Source organism: Phascolarctos cinereus, unplaced genomic scaffold (genome assembly GCF_003287225.1).
Source record: "Phascolarctos cinereus isolate Bilbo 61053 unplaced genomic scaffold, phaCin_HiC Scaffold_726;HRSCAF=1367, whole genome shotgun sequence".
NCBI lineage: Eukaryota > Metazoa > Chordata > Mammalia > Diprotodontia > Phascolarctidae > Phascolarctos > Phascolarctos cinereus.
This window is the reverse complement of record NW_027556098.1, coordinates 270542757-270547816: the sequence shown is the minus strand read 5'-3', so window position 1 is coordinate 270547816 and position 5060 is coordinate 270542757. Positions and strand designations below refer to the sequence as shown.

General features: G+C 37.3%; 1 pseudogene; it reads right to left on the bottom strand.

The window, feature by feature from the left end:
* Window positions 1-1195: 1195 nt before the first annotated feature.
* LOC144454455 (putative G-protein coupled receptor 160) lies at window positions 1196-2207 on the bottom strand (annotated as a pseudogene).
* Between the last annotated feature and the right edge of the window lie 2853 nt (window positions 2208-5060).

Below are 5060 nucleotides of genomic sequence, written 5' to 3'. Positions count from 1 at the left end.
AGGACAACCTGACCAAATGCAAAGTGGCCTGCTCAAATAGCCAATTATCTAATAACCATGTGACATCCAGAACCCAGTTATATCCACTGAAATCCTGATGGATTTGCTTTAGGATTTTAGTAGTGTAGCTGAAGCATAACTCTTTATTCTCCCAAGAGAGACAGGGGTTGCCCTCATGTATCTGTATCTTTTCCCACCATTCATGAAGAAGACTTTGTTTATTGGAGCTGTTTACCAAACAACAGAGTAGAAAAAATTGAATATATGATGGAGAATTTCTCCCAAGAAGTAGAGGCTATTGTTATCATTGTCACTAATTCCAAACTCTAAGGTATGTAAGCATTAAACAATTTTTTAATCAGTCTTCTATAATAATAGCTAACTATACTGGACATTATATATGTTACCTCATTTAATCCTAATGAAAACTCTATCAGATAATTAAAACCAAATTTCAATAACAAATAACAAATTCTGAAACTGTTTATAGCCTTTGAACCAGCAATACCACTACTAGGTCTATATCCCAAAGAGATCAAAGGAAAAGGAAAAGGACCTATTTATACAAAAATATTTATAGTAGCTCTTTTTGTGGTGGCAAAGAATAGGAAACTGAGAGAATTTCCATCAATTAGAGCATGGCTAAACAAGATGTGGTATGTGATTTTTTTTTATTTTTTAAAATCCTTTGGAAAATGTTTAATAAAAACCATATGCCTGCAAAGTTGTCAATAAGTCTCTGATTTACATCAGGACTTGGTACCTGGGTAAGACAAACATTAACATAGGCAGTCTTTCCAATCAAATTACCTCTTGAGCTCTGGCACAAATTTCCAGTGCAAAATTCTCTGGAATAAAATGAAGGCAGTTGTGGACTTAAAAAAAAAGTTTAGATAATGTTTGTTTTGCAAATTCTAAAAAGGTAACTTATTTATTGAAATATTGACAGGAGGATCTCTTTACACTTTCAGGATCCAAATCCTATACATGCATTTAAGCTTGTGGCTCCAAACATCAATGTGACCAGTACCTGTATGTAACATCATTTGATGACCATCCTCAGATTTCCTTGTCTACTTCATTTTCAAAGATGATCACACAATGAAAGGAGCTCTGGACTTTAATTCAGTTCAACACAGCAACAAATTAATTTAACTCAACACAGCAACATAATTCAACTCAACACAGCAACAAATTAACAGACTATTACTGCTGCAGCTTTTGCAGTTTGCCCAGTATGAGGAATTGTAAATGGAATAAAGCAGGATTTCCAACTGACAAATTAGTCCATGTGTAGAGTTGTTTCTGTTACCTTAAGCTCATGATTCCTAAACCAGCAAACTGCAGCAATGACAAAGCTGTTAACAAAATACAACCAGGGACATTCACCTCCACGTAGGCCAGATTATGTCCAGAAACAGAATGATTATCTGAAAAGAAACAATTAGCAGCCAGGTTCCAGGAAAACAAATCAGAAGCTTGGTCAAGAACTGCTTTTTACAGATGATGCTGTGCACCAGTCTGGTGCAAGGGGAAAATATAGGGCTATCACCTTCACATAGGAAGTGATGTGAATGGACTGAATCAGAGTCAAGACTTCAGACCAACAAGTTGTAAAAAACAACCAGCAGGACACATACCATGAATGTTGACAGCCAGTAGCTCTGAATGCTAATGTAGAAAGGGTACCGATAGGAAGAAAGACCGTGTGTGCTTACGCTTACATAAATAACAGGGTCTCCCAAAACATACACAAAAGCTAGAATACAAGTAAAAATGACTGAAAATAAATAAAAGACATTTTGACAGAAGTGTGAGACCTTTGATGTCTGAGAGATGTTCAGGTAGCGATCCAGAACTGCTAGAAGGAAAACTGGACAATGCAGGAAGCCTGAGGCAAAGGACATAATTTGAGGTAGCAGATAGATATAGTATTTTGTAAATCTAACGCCCCAAAGTGCAAAGTCCTGGAAATAGGCTATAAAAGATAGGCCCACCAAAAGCAAGAGATCGATGAGCACTGCGGACATGCAAAAACATTCCAGAAAAATTTGCTAAGTGTTCCTTCTTCTCCTGGCTATCATCAGGGCGTTTAGGAATGTTTTCACAAGTAGAATTAAGTGTACCATGCAGCTGGGATCTAAAGGTGGGTGCCCACGATGTGACTGGGGCTGAAAGGTGTGATTATTATACAGAGAAATAAACATTTTTTTCTTCATTTAAGTTTCAGGAAGCCTGGTGGAACATGTAACATTATATATATCTATATATCTATATCTATATCTGTATCTATATCTATATCTATATCTATATCTATATCTATATCTATATCTATATCTATATCTATATCTATATCTATATCTATATCTATATCTATATCTATATCTATATCTATATCTATATCTATATCTATATCTATATCTATCTCTAGATAGATAGATAGATAGATAGATAGATAGATAGATATATTTTAAAGTGTTTATTTCCCATACCCTGCCTCCTCCACTGGTTACTTCTCAGTCCAGATAGTCTTTCTAAGTGGCTTATGTCTATCCCTGGTTCCTTTCCATTCTGAGCCCACCACTGCCTCCACTTCTGCCTCTGAGCTCTCCTTTGCCTCTCACTTTGCCATCCCACTGCTTTGGGATACTATGAGACTGGTAAGATCTTGGGAGAGTGTGGGAGCATTAGGGAAAGTGGGGACATCTGGCAGGGGCTCTCAGAGGAGGAGGAAAAGGAAGGAGGGATGGGGTCAGGCCCCTGGCAGCACCACATTACCTGTGGTATATGATTGTGATGGAACACTATTGTGCTGTGAGAAGTGACAAGCAGGATGGTTTCAGAAAAAGCTGGGAAGATATATGGACTGATGCAAAGTGAAGTGAGCAGAACCAGAAAAGCATTGTACATAATACCAGCACTATTGTAACAATGACCAACTGTGACAGATTTAGCTACTCTGATTGATATAATCATCCAAGACAATGCTGTAATATTCATGACAAAAAAATGCTATCACCTTCAGAAAGAAAACTGATGAACTCTGAGTACAGATTGAAGTACCTATCTATCTATCTATCTATCTATCTATCTATCTATCTATCTATCTATCTATCATCTATCTAATTTTTCTTATTGTTTTTGGTAACATGGCCAATATGGAAATATATTTTGCATGATTTCACATGTATAATTGACATCATATTGCTTGTCTTCTCATTGGGTGATGGAGTGGTGGGGCTCAAAAATTGAAAAAAAAATGTTAAAATAAATAATAAATTTATTTTTAAAATAACTGAATTCGAAACAAACAGGGAAAGGAACTTGAAATATGAAGGAAAGGTGATTTAAATAACTTAGAATTATTCTGTAATAATAAGAAATCAGAGAAAAGAATGGAATAATATAGTCTAAAAAGGAAAGGAGATCAAGCTGAAATGCATATTCTGAAAACCTGAGTATAGCCATCAATGAAAAAGAGATCAATTTTTAACAAGAGAGGCATTTGAGATAATCCTGCAAAACAAAACAAAACAAAACCCAGAGATGAGGAAATTATTCAGGAGAAAAGGAGTCAGGAATTTTGAAATCAATATGCTATAGGCTAAATCCTGTGGCCCCAATAAGTGAATCGACATCTTTTGTAGCAGAGATGACACAATAGGAAGTGGGTGATTCACCCACTACCAAATCCACAGCTGAATAATAAAGAGATGATGATACCTTTGATTAGTAATAATGAACAATGGAGAGGTGATGCCTCTGTTAATTTCTCAACAAGAGTTGGGGGATGTGGGTAAATAGAATAAGAACAGAGTAGGGGGAAGATTTGGATGGTGAAGTAGGCCAGTTTTGCACTAAATGGAGAAAAGTGTGCTGCCAGAGAACATTTCCGAAAGAATGGAGCTATATGTCTGCAATAGGAGATGAGAACCACGTAATTCATCAGTGGGAACTCACACATTAGGAGATGACCTCTCCTTAGAAAGAATTATACTTCTCAGGATAGAAGCTTACGCTGGGAAAAGGAAGCCATGTGTCCCAAGGGCAGCCAGCCCCCAGAGCTGTTAGGAAGACATAGAATCTGAAATAGGTAAGTGAAACAAAACTTAATGCAAGTGGTTCAAAGTTACCTGTCTTCTTGGAGGTAATGAGATTAGTTCTGGAGGGTTTTAGTTGAGGGCAAAGGTGCCAATTCCACATGCCTTCTTTTCTCTGAAAGGCTGGAAATCACAAAAATACAGATTACAAGTAAAATTTAAAAAAAGTCTCTGAGCCCCTAGAGCCAGCTCTGAGCAGCCAGTTCAAGCCTTGCCAGAATGACTGCTATACCTAGATTCTCGCCTACCCCTAATGATCATAAAACCATTTCCCCCCATTTCTGAGAGAAAAGGAAGTTAGTTTTAGAAGAAGGCAATAGAGAAAGATCTCCAGTAGCAGATAACACAATTTGGAAAAGTCTCTACTTCTGCTTATATCTTAATTTTGCCTAAAGCAAATTAAGGTAGGGGTATGGGATAATAAATTGAAGCAGCAGAAGATGGGGAAAATGGAAGAGGTATATTAAATCTGTAGGGGTCGATCTTCTCTCTCCACTTTTGCCATACACTACTATACAGCAATAACACAGATTTGAGTGGGGAGTTGTCTATCAACTTCTGTTGAGGTTGAGGTGGATGGGGAGAAAAGGACAGAGGTAGTTTCATCTCAGTTCTGTCCCCAAGAAGACGAAAAGTCTTTCATACGGCAGAGAGCACAATGCTGCCTCTTTGTACATTATGTTGTTCCTCTTTCTTATCAGTGTTAGGGTAATGTGGCTTATTCTGGAAGAAACCATTCCTTCTTCAACCCCATCCTTTGTGGACTAGTCCCACATTTTGTTTTCCCATGACTTCTGTATACAGTTTATACTACATGGTTAGACATTTGTTCCTAATTTCACCAATCCATTGTCTTGTCTACCCAGTCAGACTATAAACACCTTGACAGCCTAGCTATTGCAGTAAGGAAAAAAGGATTGGGATTTTTCCTGATCTGAGGGATTCAGGAGGTAGAATTCC